The 19,088-nt window shown below is 36.6% G+C and overlaps 1 protein-coding gene across 2 annotated transcripts in view; it reads left to right on the forward strand.

Annotated features, from left to right (window-relative positions):
* Window positions 1-19,088, forward strand: part of LOC129568401 (uncharacterized) — a 109,081-nt gene that overhangs the window by 20,243 nt on the left and 69,750 nt on the right. For both annotated transcript variants that reach the window (XM_055446211.1, XM_055446213.1), the window contains exon 2: window positions 8,040-8,072. The gene's annotated coding sequence lies outside the window, so the exon portion shown is untranslated. The remainder of the gene's footprint in view (window positions 1-8,039; window positions 8,073-19,088) is intronic.

Below are 19,088 nucleotides of genomic sequence, written 5' to 3' on the forward strand. Positions count from 1 at the left end.
CTGCAAGGCTAGTTATTACAAGCCGCCATTATCAATTGAGTTGCAGTGTATTTGTTTTCGTATCGTATAGACGTCCAGTGATATTTTGCGTCGTCACAATGACTTGAGCACTGTTAATGCGTGCGTGGTTTGTCAATCTCTTTTCTTTTTTGGTTGGCGTCGAAGAGCGCGTCATCACCAACTCTGTCGTAAATGTGCTACGTGCTTGAGACGCAAAAGGGCGATTGCTTCAATTTCAGCGAATGTGCGTTGAGATTTCACGTTTCACTTTTTCATTCGCATGCACGCACTCTACACATTAAGGAATTCGACGAAAATGCAAAGATACCATTAATCATCATTTAATTTATTATTATAATGGTAATGCGAGCGAGAGGAAAAAGGAGAAATGTGCGTGATGCAACGAACCCATGTGGCCCAAATAAGGAAAGATGAATTTGAAAGCGATACAACGGCAGCAGCAGCGTCATCAACAGTGAAATAATAATATATATTTGATGTCGTATTGCTGTGAGCCGAATTTAGATATGAATTACCAGCAGATGACTATGAAAGAAAGAAAATAAGACACGGGTAACCTTTTGCTATTCCGATAGGATAGCGCAGTTCGTGCGTGATTAAGCGATTGCATTCTTTAGTTGAATACTGGAATAAAAACTTTTTTCTTGTTCATCTCGCCACAAAGTCAATGACCTCGAAATTATCACATCATCAACTGGAAGAGTTAAGTTCTGCCATCTACTCATACTTCCAACGCTGTGAAGCACAATGTTATTATATTCAACAGATCCAAAACCTTTCAGAGTTCTGTTTTTCCCTATCGGAAGTTCACTAACATGAATCATGAATGACGTTTGAAATGCCATTTTTGACAAATACCATTTCCAATATTTGGGTAAACCTTGTGACGAAATCATTTTATCAAATTTCCAAACTCTACCATATAGATGCCGCTAGAGCATCATTTGCTGAATATCTTTCATTTACGATTCATGTTGTTGCATTCTTTCGTCATTGGACCTTATTAAAAATGTGCATTCAATTCAAATGTAATTCATTTCGTTTTGTTCTCTGTAATTCAAATGCCAAAGATAATAAATGAGAAAATATTTCCATTGTTTATCGGATCGATGCCCTGGAACTGTGCTATTGTTCCATTTGGCTTAAAACAATATTGTTGTAACATAATAATGAGTACGACCGTTTTCCAATAAATTTTCATTTCTCTCCTTTTTTTCCTATTGCAATTTGGGCCTTCGTCTGAGCCTGAACGGATGGGAAAGTTGGCAAGACGTTGCACATTATCTAACTGATTGTCAGTTCTTCTTTTTCGACATTCATCTTCGACATTTCTTACTCCATGCGAACACAGAAAAAAGGAAGAAAAATCAAAAGTCGTTTAGAGATGAAGAAAAGCAAACCGAAAAGAAAAATGATTTCGATTCATTTTCCGGACATTTATTATTCTTTATGCATCCAGAAATGTTTGCCAATTTATCCGAAAATGGATAGGAAATATAAATATGGCTGTACAAAAACAAACAAATATCCAAACATAGACAAGGCTGCTGTATCCTGTTTCGCTTTTCTTCCCCCGATGGCGTGCGTATTGAAAAAGCAGTGCAAAACATCAACAGAAGCACCAATCAACCGGCACAAACACAGTACAAAACAAATATATGCACTGGAACACATTAGGAAATAAAACAGTACACAAACATATGCCAAAATGAATAACCATAAAGAAAAACGATTTTAAATTTTTAATAATGGTATTAGAATTGGAATGGCTTCTGATGCAAACCGGATGAACTAATGGTGAGCCATTTATTCGTTGAAAAAGGAAAAAAAAAGAGATATAAAAATACGACACGGCAATATCAACAACCGGCATAAATATATATTCGTTCTGTAATTTTGTGCCAACGGTCGGGTATACTTTGTTTGGCTGTTTACTTCCCCCATTTGATTCGTTGTCATCTGTTACAATCGCATCAAATTCTCGAACGCGACCCGAGTATTGGCATTGAAAGGCGCACGTTTGGCGGCTGCTGACAACATATGGAATGTCTTCAGTTCACCTTTTTCACCATTGCGAGATTTCATGCCATTTTTCTTTGTTAGTCAGAACAAGAGTGCACGTGCACCACTCTTCACTCATGATGTCGATCTATGGAACACAGCAATGGGAAACCTTTTATTAAACATTAAAGCACGGAATACTTTACCTCAAAACGATTATTATTAGTCAATGACAGGCATAGATTTCGAAGGCTAAAATGCAATGAATCTTCATCGCAAATCGGAGTGGTTTATTGTATTTGATCAGTCTGCTGAAAAGTTTTGCTGATGCTTCGAAAGATTTATTGATGAGTCAAACTTCAAGTTTAAGACATGAAATTCACGCAGCGAAATTCAATTGGTAATCAGAGAAGTAATTCAGTTCGAATGAGAGTTTCTACTTGAAAATATATTTGTTGAACGATTTGAGTCAAATCCATTGGATTTGTTTAAATGTGTTCAAGTGATTATAATTGAATTTATCATATGCATTTGCCAAAAAGTCATGCATTCAGTGAGAAAGCGATTCGATCAGAGAGCAATCTTTTATGACCAGCAAATTGAAAATAAACAGACGAAAGAAAGATGCATTGAAATTTGATTATTCAATATCATCTCTTTCATTCTTCACAATGAAAATAAATAACAATCGCACCATTGTCAGCTACTCGAGCTCCGCATATTTGGCTGGAAATGCAAATAAAACGCACAAACGAGAGCTGCAGAACATCGAGAGCATGCGGTAAGAATCATCACATGTAATGGCTGCGAAATGTAACTGCCAATTATTATATTGTTTTCGTAAAAGTTTTCACCGTTGTTTTTTGGAAGTGAACAAGCCGGAATATGGATGTAGTATTTGATAATGGCGGCATCGCCCATTTAACTTGATCCCATATGTTGTGCTAAATGCACGACCAAAACTATGACAAATGCATTAGAACTTTATAGCCGTTTCCCCGGCCAACGCATTGGAGCAATTGAAGCACAACTAAAATGTTGTGAAACTAAACGAGACAATTGACGCTAAATCTGTATCGTTTTGAATTCATGCGAAAAGTGTGCACTGTTCAGATTGTGGGCAAGAGAAGAAGAAAATCATCCAAACGCTCAACGAAACTGGATGGTAAAAGTAACTTTTCAAGTGATGAACACATCGCTTGTGTCTCATGGCATCTGTTGTTTGCCCCAATCGAGCGAAAATGTGTGCTCATTGAAATTTTGTTGGCAACGAGCCTCAGTCAAATGACTGTGACTATAGCGGAAAAAGACCAAGTTTATAATTTAATTTGTGAGCGTGTTTTTCTTGTAAATATATTCTCTTGGTGTTTTTGACGCAAATTTGATTCAATGCATTGCAAATGAAGCAACAGCAGCGACGCCGACGAGTCGAACTTATGGTGTGGTCGCATGTATTGATTAGCCAATGATTGAAGCGATGATGAATTAAGTTCTGGGAACTTGCTTGCGTGACAAATGTCTTTTACGATGGAACAGAAAAAATATCGCACGGAACAGCTGAATGACGAATGACACAAAAGGTGAAACGCGAAGCGTCGAGATCCAATTAGATTAATTGCATCGTAGATTTTCTATCTACGCTCGTTCCCACAAATACTTACTGTGCATAATACTAACATTGATTTATGAATGAAAATTTGAACACATCCCAGCTAATCAATTGCTGCAGCAGATGGAACTGTATGGGGCTGAAAATAGATCGCAGTTCTAGTGGCGGGAAGGGGGGAAACAAAGCGGTGGAAAATGGTTATCAACGGTCGCTGTTTGCACTTCATGAGTTCGGCAAGTCGAGATAAAGTACAATCACAATTAAATAGTGCTGATTTTCTTCATGGCAAGATGATGTGCGTGTGATAAGTGGTAAAATGCCAAACGGAATTGCCAAGGTGTGGTGTAAGTTTGACCCAAAGTCAAATAGTAAATGGAAATAAGCAATGGTCTATCAACATTGAATTCGAGCTGTTTATTTTATTTGGCACAAGTTTCGTGTGTTTATTTGGTGAAAGGTACACACAAAAACACTGAGATGCACTGAGTTGAATTTTTGAGTCGAAGTGCTTAGCTTCGTTGAATTTCTTGGAGACGAAATTGGAGGTTTCGGTTGACTTAAGCATTTGCAACTGAACGCAGAACAATGCACACAATCCCATGTTTTATATCTTTCATTTGTTGGATTTTATCTACAGCTTCACGATCACATTTCCACAGCTTGCTTTCTCGCTGAAAGTTGCCAATTGAACTGAAATGCTTCACATCAAAATGAATTGCAAATATTTGCGAAATTCATGTCTGCAAAATTAGAAAAGCTGTACCTTCACTCTCCCCAGTGAAATGGCTGATTCTGTAGACTGTAAATTCTAAAGTGTCATTGCTGTGTGTTGAATGGAGTTTGATAATTGGTTTTCGCTACACTTGCGATTTGCATCGGTACAGAGAGTGCAAGAGTGGGAGAGAGAGCAAGTGAGTGAAGACCGGGCTGGGATGTGGCTGATGCACGCAACAGCGCGCGCCACAGCCAAATTTACGATCTCGATGATTTTTTACATTCGGTTGAGTGAAACCGATGAGCAAAACGTAATTTGTTCATGTGTACGAATGCTCCCATGACACATGACTTATGCTTCGTTCAAATTAAATACGAACACTGCACAGTGAACACGTCTCGCCATCGCCATCACCATCACCAAACGCTCTAGACGATCCATAGCACACCATAGCTATAATTCGGGATTCGGCAACTATCAAGAGTCTACCGCTCCATTCAGAACGTAGCAGATTAATAACGAGCGAATTGTTGCAATGAAATAATGATTAATGCGTCTAATAAAATGTAATTTATTGTTTTTAATGCAATTTTGATACCATTTATTTGCGAATAATTCATTTAAAGTGAAACATCTTGCTCCCCTTTTTATCGACGCCACAGCATAGATGGAGTCAGAATAAATTCAATGAATTCCAAACTGAATTATTGTACCATTTGAATGCTCCTTATTTTTCCTTCCTTTTTGCCATACTTGAAACTTCTACATTAGATACTGTACTTCAGTTTTACTTTAACGTTCAAAATGAAAATGCATTAAAGTTTTCCATTTACAAATACAAAAAGAAAAAAATGCACTCTTTGAAGATTCGAATCGTTGCAACCGAAAAGCGAAACTGACATTTATTCTTTCAATGAAGTCGATTTGCACTGATTGCAGTACAGTTTGCAATCACACATAAGTGTAGTATCAGACAGACTTTAACAGAAGTTTCTCTTCCGTTTTTCCACGTTCACAAAGCAAATGAAGCCACGTTATGTGGAAAACAGTTTATCGAGCCTTTGAAATAGTTGTACAAAGAGAGATAGACGGAAAAAGGCTCATCATTTAATTCAGCTCGTTGAATCCCAATTTATTTAATTATCGTTATCCATAAAAAGATTTCATTGCATTTTGGATGCACGAGCTCTATTCGAAGTCGGGCCTATCTCTTTTAAAAACGTTATTCTTTCTCGAATGGTTGGAAATCATTATTATCATTTAAATTTTACCTTTGTTTTCAGTTAAAAGACTATTCCTTTATTTCTTTTAAATCGATTTTTTTCACATTTGAAGCCATTGGTTAGTAATTCCGTGATAATCCGGAAGCCAGTTTTTTTTCATGTGAAAATCATAGCCGTTCGGTGTATGAATGTAGTCATTCATAGTCTCTCTATTCAGTTTACCCCATCCAACTCACCGCTATCAGCTGCCTTTTCCTTTGTGACCAAGAGGGCTGTTTTTTTAAAGTAATACATATGTGCAACCGTTTAATGATGAATTGAATAGGTTGAATGAGTGTTTTTAAGAGATCTGTTCGCTCAAAAGTATGGTTCACTTCTCCGCAAATAAAATGAATGTTAACCCACCACGCCAATAGTTTGAAATGGAGTCAAGTGTATAATTATCCGGATATCTGGTTTATACCTGTCTTGAATAGCAATACATTGCCGTTGTATCGTACTTTGAGGATCAGTCTTACATTTGATTTTCCAATCTCAGCATTGACACAAGGCAAAATATCTTGTTCAATATATATACTAACTAAAGGAAATCACTCATGCATTCGGTGCAAACAAAAAATACATTTTATTGAGTGAATACGTTCGTTCGTTCATTCATTCCATTCCTGATATTCTTTACGATTGCTAACTACGACGATTTACCTTTAAAATTGTGAATAATGTGTCGACCTACCTGTTTACCTTATCCCCAAAAGAAAATAGCGAAAATCCGTTTTCTTCGTTTTTTTCTCTTGTTAAATACACATTGGGAATTTCTCGACAATCCTTTTTCGAGTACGATTTTCTCTTCGTTTAAAAAACATTACTTTTGTTTATTCAATAAATAGATATTGATCCCGAAATGGCATTACATTCGATTTAGTCATGATAGAAAAAAAAACTTCTATAATACCAACCTAAGTTTGCACCGGGAAATAAAATGAAAACCGAGCTCATTTTATTCTCAACATAGTTTTAACCAACATCAAGTTATGATTATTTCATTTTGGTTTATTCAATTTTCTCAAGTTTGTAACTCTTTCCCTGAATTGTTTTGACACCATGAAAGTTGTTTGTTGCGTTTAATGTAAAAGTGGTTTGATTTTTGTACCGCCTTTCAGTTTGCCAACAATCGATAGCAACGTGTGTCCATGCTCATGATTACCATGTTTAAACTTCTAATTAGGAAAAAGCGATATTTTGATGCTGCATATAAATCGAGCAATTTAGTGAAATTATACCCATTTTAGCCGAGCGAGCTTGAAAAGTGAGTCCAATCTCACATATGGTATAAATATGTAGTAACCAGTTTCATGAAACTCAATCAAAATTTTATTGACTTTTTATCGAACACTTTCATGCGGACCACGTTTTGCACACATTTCATTATACAAAATTTGCAGTAAATACATGTAAACTGAATGAAATCTACACAACTGTTTAATTATCTTTCAAGTTCAACTTTCCTGTATGGGAAAAATAAGGCAAAGTCATGAACACACAACGTGAGCTATTTACAACGCAAATTCATTTTCTATGGATGTTGTTTGCACTGAAAGGTGAAAATTTATAACACTCGCCACTTGTAATTGGTTAATTCATATTTACCTTAATTGCAGTCGGTACTATTTAAATTAGTGTATTGACCATTTTTATAAATGTATCGCCGCAAGGAATTGAAATCGTTTTAGAAAATGGACGCAGACAGTGTCTAGATGGGAAAGAGAAAATAAACAGTAACTCGAGGTCGTTTGTATATATATACATATTTGCATTGGTACTACTGACGGCAATCGATGATTCGTTCCACACGACCACTTGAAGAAAAATAGTGAAAGTAATGTAATTTCTATTGGTTGTCAATTCACACACATATATTTCATACAGACGGACACTGAAAGTGACCATCAAGTCGTGCTTCGTTGTTTTATCACACGCTGCAAGACAAACATTGTGATTGTTCGAGAAAATGCTGTCAAAATATCATCATATTTTTGTGTTTCGATGGTGTTTGCGAAATTTTTTTACTGGCGTTCACAAGTTCTTGGTTTCATCTCGATGCGATGTGAAATGAGAGAGGCAAATAAAAACTTTTTAAAAATTGAATAACTTTTTTTCTTCCAATTACTGTTGTCACCTTCGAGTTAGCTTTGCTCATTTCATGCTCAACCAAACACGCAATATCTGTGTGACGCAACTTTGTACAATGTATCTTTCTGCTTTGAATGTGCGCATCAATGTTGTGTGCTTTGTAACATTTCAGCATTTCCCGAGAGACATTACGGGCGATAATAAGATTGTATGAGAGAAGGAGACTGTGTTTTACCAACATTTTTCGATTCAAATAAAAAGCTGTTTACACCTCATTGACATCCAGTGATTCAATTAATTTTGTTACTTTGTGTTTCATGTTTATTCGTCTATTTTGCAGGACTCAAGTTCAGAGGAAGAAACATAACAAACGGTACGTTCAAAAAAAATACTAAGTTTTAATAAGCGATTGAACATAAAATAAGTCGACGTTTTGTTCGAAGGTGATTTGATTGATTTGCCATTGATGTCTTGTTATGGAGAAGAAGTGACAACTGCGAGGGAGCTCGAGCACGTGTATATCTGTGCAAATAAAATACTTGGATGAATCGTTTATTATTCACTTGCATTGTGTATACAACATTAGGCTTGTTTGTACAACTTTTGTGTGTAATTATATTTAACGGAGGAGCTTTCGTTAATTTTCTCTCAAGTTTCACAATTTTGTCGACAAAGATGTTAAACATTGACATAATGTTTTATAGATTCAGCAAACAAAATCCATTACAAGCAAATACAAAACCAAGCGGAATTCAAATTTGGACGAATCGTAAAGTACCTGATAGTATGAAATGTGTAGTCGTTAAATTGCTTTGACTTCAATGAAAACCCATATTTGATTAATAGATTTTACCACGGAGGGTCGAAAAATCGAGCGAGTTTTTCTTTCTAAATATGTGCGCATTTATTTGTTATCGAATGAAAAATTGCTACACACAAGCTGGCGCCAATATAATGACAATTGCACGCAAAAAACTCAGGCACGAGAATCACGTAATTTGCATATTGCTTTCACGGATGCGAAATTATCCAACAGATCATTCGAATATGATCTGAATATTATGTGTTCAATTTGATTGTCTGAATGGCGAGCTCCATAGAATCAACCATTGACCATCTTTATCACACGGTCCATCGAGCGAATACATTTAGATATTTTTGCACTCTCGACCATTTGTTTTCTGCTGACATCTATACACACATATATACATAAACACACACGCTCTCATCGTCGATGGATTTGAATTAGGAATAATAATGGCTGTGTCACTGTCAACTTATGTTCACAGGATAGAAATAATCGTCGGCCATTTGTTCGCATTCTCCCTCTCTCTCTCTCTCTCACTCTCCCTCCCTCTCTCTCGATATCAGTTTGCGATGCGTCATTCAACTTTTCCATTTTATTATTCAGTGACAAAGCGTTTTTCGTTGTGTCATAGACGCCTTTGTGCCCATTCGGCTTTCATTTTTTCTATTTTACTAATAATCAAGGCATACGAACTGTTAGCCTACGTAAAAATGGTAAAAAGAGCAAAATTGTAATATTCGACTAGTGATAGGAGAACTTTTGTTATTTTTGAAATCGTCTTAGGCAACTCATCGATTTACATCACAATCACTAAACTGAACACTTCTTGAAAATTCTCAATAAGCGTTGATTGTGCAGAAAACCTCTGGACGACGTCGTAAACGAAATAAATAAGATAGACATTATGGAAAAAATTGAATTTCCAGAAACTTATTTCTAGCCACGGAAAGAAATTGATAATGGTGTGCAGTCGAATGCTAGTAACAATAACTATCTTATGGGGAAATGATGGAAACTCTTCTGCGTTAGTTCAATATCTTTTATTCTTGATAAACATTTCATTTGGTGAATACGACGTAGAATCATTCGAGATGAACAGAATGTAATGGAAGCCGGCGAATTTTTGGGTAGTTTTGCTGTGGGTCAGCGAAATTTATTCAATTGTGGTAATGCTCATTTGTGGTGGACGAAGCAAAGAAAAATACGAACCGAAAGCGTACGTTTCACGACATATCGAGGGTCCGCAAAGAAAAAAAAATCTACTTATGGGGGGAAAAGCAATTGTCTGCATCATTATTGTGTATGTGTGGCCAAAAGTAGCAGTGGTCCTTGTCGATTTGATAATTCAATAAATTTTCTGCTCCATATGATTGAATGACTTTTATATGAATGCACTGAAAACGCACAAACATCCAACACAATCGACCATAGTTTGAGCTTGGTTTGACTACAACCGAACGGAATGTGAATATGTTTTTTTTCTGAAATCATAAATTTTCTGCGTTGGTAGAAAATTTCCCCCATTGAACACAAAGTCGTGAAGTACTTCAGCAATTTATTACTAGTTTGGCCTTTTCTCTCCTCTCGATCATACAAAAATCATAGCAAATATTTTTTGGATAAAAATCGCATGCAATCCATAAACTTTCAGCTGATCATTGAAAACCGCATGAAAACTACGTACTTTGAAAACCCCAGCTTAAGTGCATTTCAAAGCTCTTGATTAAGTTTTTCAATATTTTATGAATTGGTTTCTCCAAATCAATATTTCTCCATAGTCAACCGGTGAATGGCATCAAGCGCATTCCATTGAAGTTTTTCAACTCAATGACTAAAGGCAAACAATCTGCATGAAAAAAATGCAAAGTCGTATTGCCAAAGACCGAAAGAGGCTCTACCTCTCTCTCCTTTTCTCTCCTACGATTTCACTCACGAAGAACAGAGGGAGAAAATCAACAACACTGGCAAATAAACGAGCGTTATCAATGTCAATTATTCAATACTTGAATTTGTAATAAATTTCATATCAGACATTTCTTCGCCGTGTGATATTTTTGCCGCAAGTGAGATTTGGAGAAATTCTATTGACATCCAACTACATGCGATGTTTATTGAAGCAATACGGTAATATTAAATTTTTCATGTAGTTTATATCGACTAGGAGTGAAATTATATTAAGGCTAGGCTAATTTATATTCAATCTATTCAACCAATAATTTTGGCGCATTTGCGGAGAGGTACAGTGGTCAATGTGATGAGATTTTGGCACTTATTTTTCCTTGGAAAAGTATTTTTTTCTGTTAAAGTTGGGAGCGGCAACTTAATTTTTTCAATATCTGACTTCGATAACGGTGCACGAATCCAATTCATTTTATTGTGTAAACCGTCGGCATCGCTTCATCCATTTTTGTAACTGAAACATTGACTTTCGGATTACAGATTTAGCCACTCTGGAGAATATTTTTCTCCATTTTTTTCTGTGTTAACCTGAGGCCAGAATAATGTTACCATGCTTATTGGCGGCAAAGCGGAATGGAAATTACTTCGTTTTGCAATTACAGATAAACGTTTTTTTCCGTTGGCCAAAAGTATTGCTTTTATCTAAGTTATCCAATCAGATCATATACGGGCGAATGGAATACCGTTGCCCAAGTGGAAAATGTATGGGGCCATGTGACACATCCAAAGCAATTCTCGAATATTCACATGATATGCATTTGAATTTCAATAAAAAAAGAAACAACAACACAGGCCCACAAACGTGGAGACGAAAATTGTATTGCTTTTTTATATGGATCGATTTCCTTTTTCTGCCTCCTTCTTTTTATTTCATATCCATTTCAAACAATTTCAAATAGAATTTGCGTATTTGTGATATGAAGCGACAAAATAGAATCAACAACCCTTGCATGATGATGAATATTTTTTATGCAGCTGGTTTTTCCAATTTTCATACATCGGCAATTCCACACGAAATCAGAGAAGAGTTGTAATGTGAGGTCGCCGAATTGGCAGAAAATTGGTTGGAGTCTTGTTTTCGAAAATTGAAAAAATCGAAAAAAAGGGTTTGCGCCAACTGAAATCTAACTGAGAAAAAGTTGACGCATTGCCAAACCTATGGTACCGTTGGAAAGGGAATCGATGGAGCTAAAAAAACCGCGAATTCACCTACCCGCTTTAACCCATTGGGGCCCCGGAAAATGGGTTCAAAGTATAAAATGTGAAAAAAGTCAAATTGACGTATGATTTTTTTCTCGATTTTATTGCGTTAAAAGATAGCCCATGTCACGCCGCGTCAGATAGAAAAATAAAATTTCGTGTATACCCCCCTTCAGTTCGTGTATTTGGCCTCGGCAGGTGAATCATATGTCACTTTCCAGCGTTTTTGTGAGGAAAGTGGTCGAAAATGCCCTCCAACGTTGTTTTTGTCTGAGAAAACTGCTATTTTTTGGCCAAATTACAATAAAATATGACCTTTTGCGAATGGTCGAAATCTGCTTACAAAATCACATTTGTGGGATAGAAAACCCATCCATAATGGGCTGTTATGATTCTATTTCCATGTAATTTTGGACGAGGAATCGAACTAAAACTATCTCAACCCTGTCTGAAGCGTCTAAAGGGTCGAAAAAATTTCCCTGCTTCAGAGACTTTTCTCTGATTTCGTGTGGAATTGCCGACATACATATCCAGTTGCTTTGTGTATTGGGCTGTCAGTTATTGTTATGGAAAATGTCGAAGATGTTATAATATCATGTTCAAAGATTTTCGGCGAATTTGAGCGAAACCTGTTTTCGATTTCTTCGATCCCCCATGGAATTTCTAATTCAATGTGAAATTCCCAGGCATGACAAATGCAATGGAAAACTAAAGCCAGGCTATGTCAACCATCGTATATTTACAACAACAAAAAAGATTATGCATGGACGCATCGCACACAAATGATTGCGAACAACGAAAGCGAAAGATGAAACGAAAAGTTGCCGTCGGGTTTTTGGGGGAAAAAACTTCAAGAAAAAGTGCAATTGTCTTTCAGTTGGTTGAGGTGGCGCCGGTATCAAAAACTATTATTAATTCGAGAAAAATACTTTTGAAGCGTGTTTGGCAGAATATGTTTATGAATGCAATACCAATTGTTGACAAAACGACAAACCAAACGGTAGCTTCAAGTTGAACACAATGCAAAACTTTTCGCCGTCTACGACACATTTGCTGGCATCGACATGGCACATGACAAAAAAAAATTCAATATATTTCTCCGCTAGTATCAAAATCGAAATGGTGAACATGGTATATCTTTCACATAAACTTTGAAAAGTTGTGTTTTCGCTTGCACCATACCGACATCTCCATTTCAACTTGTCATACATTTGCACTCCTTTTTCTCCCTTCGATAACATGTTCAAAAACGTCTCATATCCGTTTGGTTGGAGTTTGCACCAAAATTTATTTATACTTTACGCTTTTTGCCATTTTACAAAAACTTTTTCTTGAAACAAACACACACGAAACCCAAAAATACAAACTAAATCCACGCAACAATTCTTCGCATTACGAGCAACAAAGAATCCAGATGGAAAACAAACCAAAGCAAATAATAGAAACAAATAGAAAAGAAAACAACAAATTTTCCGAACGACGAAAAGACAAACATCACATCTGAAACAAAAAAAAATGTCTCAAAGCACGATAACCACAGGCACTGAGCAGAGCAAAGCGGCGGAGTACGTTCAACGAATACGAAGTAATCTGATGCTAGTTTTTTTTGCTATTGCAATTTTTTCTGATGCGGCTAAGGCTTAAAGAACGTTCATTCGGTGAACGACAGAATGTGTGCGATGCACAGAGTTGACATTTTTCTATTTATTTAATAGTCTCGGGTGGTGTGATGCGATCAATAGCTCAAGTCGGTTCTGCTGTGAGTGTGGCACAAATTAGAAAATTCATCGTAGTGCGAAAATCCACCGTGGCATGCAACGCTTCTCGCTTGAAATTGAGAAGTTCACACATCTTGCCCCCACTCACTTGCCGAGATTACTTAAAACGAAAATGAAAAATCTGCACACCAAAATTGCGCTGCGAATAAGATAAAGTCGAACTTTGAGAAGAAAAATGAGAGCCTGGAGTATATTAAATGAGAAGTAGAAAAAAATGTAAACAGCCACTGAAAAGCGACTACATATCGCATGGGCGAAAAGCGAACGTGGTGAATGACAGAAATCCGTGTGGTAAATTTTCGAATTCTTAACATTCATTTTCGATTTAGAGTTTTTGATCTTTGGCTCCTTAACTATACTTTTAAATTAGAATTTTGAGTCGTGAGTTTTCCATTGCGATCGTTTTAGCACCGTGTCGTGTGAGCCACAAGAGATTGTAGACATATATCGTTTTAAAGGAAAATTTATGGCGCTCAGTACAAAAAACAGTTTCTAGGGGATGTCTCAACTCCAATTGATATTTTTATCTCCCGTTTCGATTTCTTTGCTAAATTGAGTCGATTACTTTTTTCCAGTAAAGGTTGCACATGGGACGCTCATGGCATTAATTAAACGAGAGCAACTATCGCATCGTGACTTTTAGTGTTCGACTATTTGTTGCTACTGCAATGAAATCAGTTGAAAAATTACTGTGATTTTTATCCTATGCACAAAATCTCTTGAAAGCAATTGATTCGGAATCAATATTCCGGATAAAAATCAATTGTGTTAAATTGAGCTCAAACCAGACTGAAAATTCTGGTTATAACATAAAAACGGTTTTTTTTTCCAACCAACAGAAAAAGTTTTCGATGGGCACTACGAATTGCGTGAATGAAAACGAAAATCAACCGTAATCTCGTAAAATCGTCATCCATAATTCACACTCTCTCAAAGTATTCTGCTACATTTTTTGCTCTGTTTTTTTCCTAAGCAGAAGTTTTCACGCAATTAGCCCCATCGTTTTGCTTAGCTTCTTGCTAATTTGATGAAAATGAACATACAATGGAACAAAAATATCCTCTTAAAATAATTAAAACATCAAAAATGTCGTAGGCGAACAAGCACACTTCCGTGAGGGTTTGACACCACAGTGGTACGCATTTCACAATGGAAACGTTACATGATATATGCTTGCAGGCAGCAATTCACACAGTGTCATTACTGCACAAGGAGAAAGCAAACATGAAAAATGACAGTAATCTGAATCGGTGGCAGTGTAAATTCGAACACACAACGCATAAAATTAATTGCTCCCGCAAGTCGCTGTACGCACGAAAACAGCATAGAGCACGCAGTTGTTTTGCCCATGAGTAGATGTTCATGTGCCATACGATTTATTTTATATGAGATTTTATCAAAACACACATGCTGTTATCTCATTACTATTATCATTTGGGGCTACGTCACATAAATCGAAACTCACACACATATATACATATATACACATACGTGCAGACACCGAAGCGGACACAGACGAGCAGAGCCTTGCAAAAGGTATGCAACGGAATTAAAGCCATTCAAGTGTGACTAATCGCTCGATTTTCATTTGTTTTGTCACTCGACACTGAAGCCAAACAGCACCTTCGAAACATCCATTCAACGAGTGCCAAAATGATGCCATCTCTATTATAGTTTCGCCCGTATCGATTGATCTTTTTTTCTGCCATTGTCCACATGAATAAAGTTCGGGCGGTAAATCGATGTCGTTGCCTCGAAAAAGTACACCAAAACTGGAATGAATGAGATGAAAATGGCAAATAAATGTTTGTCTACATGCGAAAATGGAGAGTGATGACACAAAAGGAGTGCGATAGGTGAAGGAAGGTAACAACCGAATGGATGATGTTATGCCATGAAAATATGTATGTGACACATTTTATATTTGAAGCAATTCTACAATGTGTTTGCCCCAACACACGCCCCAATTTTATTGATCACACTCTGGCTTCGGCTTTGTTTTTTTCTTGCTGTCGTACCATTTGGTTGAACACATTTCATTTGATTCAAGCTGTGCCGAGAGTAATCGATGCTCCAAATAAAATGTGCCACCTATCGCAATAAAAACTTACAACGTAATCATTTTTTGTTGACGCCATTCCTAATGGTGACTTCTCGCGCACGATACCCAACCAAAACAAAATGAGAACTGACAGAAAATGCAATAAAATTCAAGTTTCGCTTTTTTTGTTTCGCTGATCTATTCTTGGCTTTGTTCTTTTTATGTGCAGTTGTATATATTCTAGCATTATCAGCCAAAGTCTTCAACAACGGCACACTAAAAGCTCCATTTAGAGGTAATAGTTGTGCTGATTTTCTTTTGTTTGAATTTGAAAGGCAAGTTGATTGGTGAATTTTGGTGTGCGTTCCATTAAAATTGGTTTAGACCCATCAGTTGGTAGAAAACGTGCCTATTGCAGTTGTTAACAAGTCATTTCGGATAAGGAACACTGTTATGATCGTCGCTAGAGTGCGACGAAAAACCGAATCAATGGAATTGTTCCATTCAGCGAAAAAAGTAGCTCTGCAGATACATGAAACTGGGACACTAACCACCGCTATATTGCAGTGGCATGAACGTCATAGAATACAATTTTTATCAACTTTTTAACACACACCACGAATTGGTGTCTTGGCATCGCTTCATTCCGTTTCATTTTCATTCTCATCGCCTTTATTTCGTAGCACAATCTTCTACTTTGTCGCTGTGTGCATTTTCTTATGCCAATTTTATGTTTGTGCCCATAAAAGTGCCAGTTCTGCGGAAAACTGTAACAGTTGCGCGCTATGAGATAAAAGTGTTCAAAGAAATTAACACAACTGCCAAGATTCTTATCGCACAATATATTCACGGTAAATATAAATAAGGCTTGAACACTGGGTTGAAGAGAAAGTCGATTCGGTTTTTTTTTCGAAATCAACTGTAAGGATTAGCTTTCTTATTAGCTCATCAAAAGTAAACGATATATTTTTCCATGAAAAAAAGGGACGAAATGATAAAAGTTGAACGAAACAAACGAGATTCAACGTCGTAGGTTTTGGTATGGATTGTACGGAAAATTAAGTTGGAAAATGTTATGTAAATTAGAATTGGCAGTTTTTTCTAAACGAAACTCAATTCCCCTACGTTTGTCTTCAATTTGCATCTATTTTGGTATTTTACGGCAAAAAGACGCATTGTTTTAATTCTATTCAATGGTTGTCACTTTTACTTTCCGTTGCCGCTCATCAAAGTCGACATTTTCACAGTCGCCCGAAAAAAACACATGTTTTACCCAAATGAAATGGCACGAGGATTTTGTGCCACGACAATTGTTTTCCCTTCACAATACACGCACTTCCATTTGAATATATACATGTAATCCCATGCTACACATTGATGTTCTCTTATCCGTTGTTCAGCACACATGAAATAATTCTTAAAATAGGCAACAATAAAAACAATAAATTTTCACGGAAACACCTAAGCCAAGGCATGTTCACTTCAAATATTACGCATGTTAATGCCATATCCCAAAATGCTTCTATTCAATTCCCTTTTTGCTCTTTAGCAAAACGTGAAGAATTGCAAACTTCGGTACTGTCACCCGATACAACACGAAAATATCACGCTCAAATCCTTATGTTAAATGCAATGGAAACGAACCGACACAAAAACCTTCGCCTACAGCATCATATTTTCACCGTTGCAAAGCCAAATTGTCTGCCATCATACATTCTCTACGGTGTATCGTTCTGAATTTTCGTGCTGCATTTTTCCTTGTCAGTTTTTTATTTACATTTCTTTATTTCGTAAAGATACAACAATTTGCTGCTCTTCCGGCATTTTTGTGTTTGCAAACGCACTCAACATTCTCTATTTACTTTGAGACAAAGTTCCTTTCCTGCAACAACATTGTTGGTGAAATGCTTTGAATTCTCAGTTACGACAACAAACGCACAAATATTCGCCTCCACACTGAATATAAGCGGGAGCTTAGTTTTTGGAGCAACGAAAAGTGTTGCTTGAATTACAAAAATAAAGCAGAGCGTAATGCCTTGCCACGGCAAACAAATCGCTTTAAAAATATATTCCTCTGGCATACTCCATCGTCTGTCCTATGTGTTCTCTGTATCATTTTCGGTTTCTAATTTAGGCGCATACAAAGTCATTGTTTGCGTTGTTACAGCATCATATAGATTTTTTAACGTTATGTTCTTTTGAACAGCCCAGTTTTTGTTTCTCTAGGTTGCTCCACATTTTTCTATGGTTTTGCTAACCAAAATATTTTTTGGGGGGGGCGATTCCACATAATTTGTATCGCTTTACATTTACTTAGCATAACCATTGCCTCCTCATCGTTTGTTGTCTATTACTTTGTCGCTGAGCCTTTGAGGCTTTGTCGCTTGCTCCTTTTTCTGCTTACGTAGCAGCGTTGCGTAGAAAAGTAATAATTTTTTATCATCTTTCATGTACAAGAGTATTGCATCAAACAAATGAGCATTTGAAAATGCTCCAAGCTCACATTCTTTCGGAGAACTCTCTCTCAGGACGGCACACTGAATGTGCACGAATTTATATACGAAATGAGAATGAGCCTTTGCCGGAAAAACGAGTGTGCGAAAGTAATTTTTAAAATGGTTTTTTACTGTAAATGGATGCTGCTATCTCTCATTGGCTTTGTAGCTTTGTGTATTTGTTCGGTTCGGTGTATAATTTGGTAAAATTTCGCAAACACTCTTGTGAATTTAATTAAATGTCGGGATGTCTTGAAATGGAAACCAAATTAAGTCATGTCCTCGCTCTATTTAGAGATGCCTTTTATTGCAACAAACCATTAGCCAGTATTTGAGTTCGGAGCTAAATTTGATTTGAATAATAGTTTATATATAAAAAGAATCTCTCTATATAGAGAAATGTTTTAGATTTCAAATTTATAGCATTTTTGAAGTTTCATTTCGGATGTCGAATTCCCTTGAATACTGGGAATAAGCCACACTGAGGAAAATCAGGTTAGAGTTAAAGAGGTTAGTCACAATTGCAGATGACGTTTGGAATATGTCAAAAAGCAACTTTTTTTTTCAAAAACGGTCGCGATTTGTCACACTATTTTGTCATTTTGAATGGTTGTAAACTTCACGACCGCCTTAAAAAAACATTGCTTTTCGACATATTCCAAATTTCATCTGCAACTGTGCCAACCAAATTTCTTTCAGTGTTCGGTTCCATGGTGAACATTTTATTTCACACTTCACAAAATCCAAATCTAACTAGCATCAATTGTGGTTTGCTCAAATTTTTTCATTCCCCGTGTTGGATGCACGGCATTGCCTTAACAACGCTTAGTTTCCGGATTGCGGCTTTTCTTTTCGATTGCACGTATCTAAAAAAATACTCGAAAAATCTCGATTTTATTACATTTTTCGAACGAAAAATACTGTGGTTGGAAGCGTAAAATCCATTCAAAATAAAATGGGAATTTATGGTAGCTCTGTTAACGAGAAGTGAAGTGAGCGTATTTTGGTTTTTGTCCGTGAAATTTTTACTACCATATGGCGTATGGTCGGTATGCTGAGCAGTGAAGAGCATTGGCTATCTTCTGAATGAATGCTGGCATTCTTTTTG

This window comes from Sitodiplosis mosellana, unplaced genomic scaffold (assembly GCF_009176505.1).
Source record: "Sitodiplosis mosellana isolate CC-2019 unplaced genomic scaffold, AAFC_SMos_1.0 Smas_scaffold_18, whole genome shotgun sequence".
NCBI lineage: Eukaryota > Metazoa > Arthropoda > Insecta > Diptera > Cecidomyiidae > Sitodiplosis > Sitodiplosis mosellana.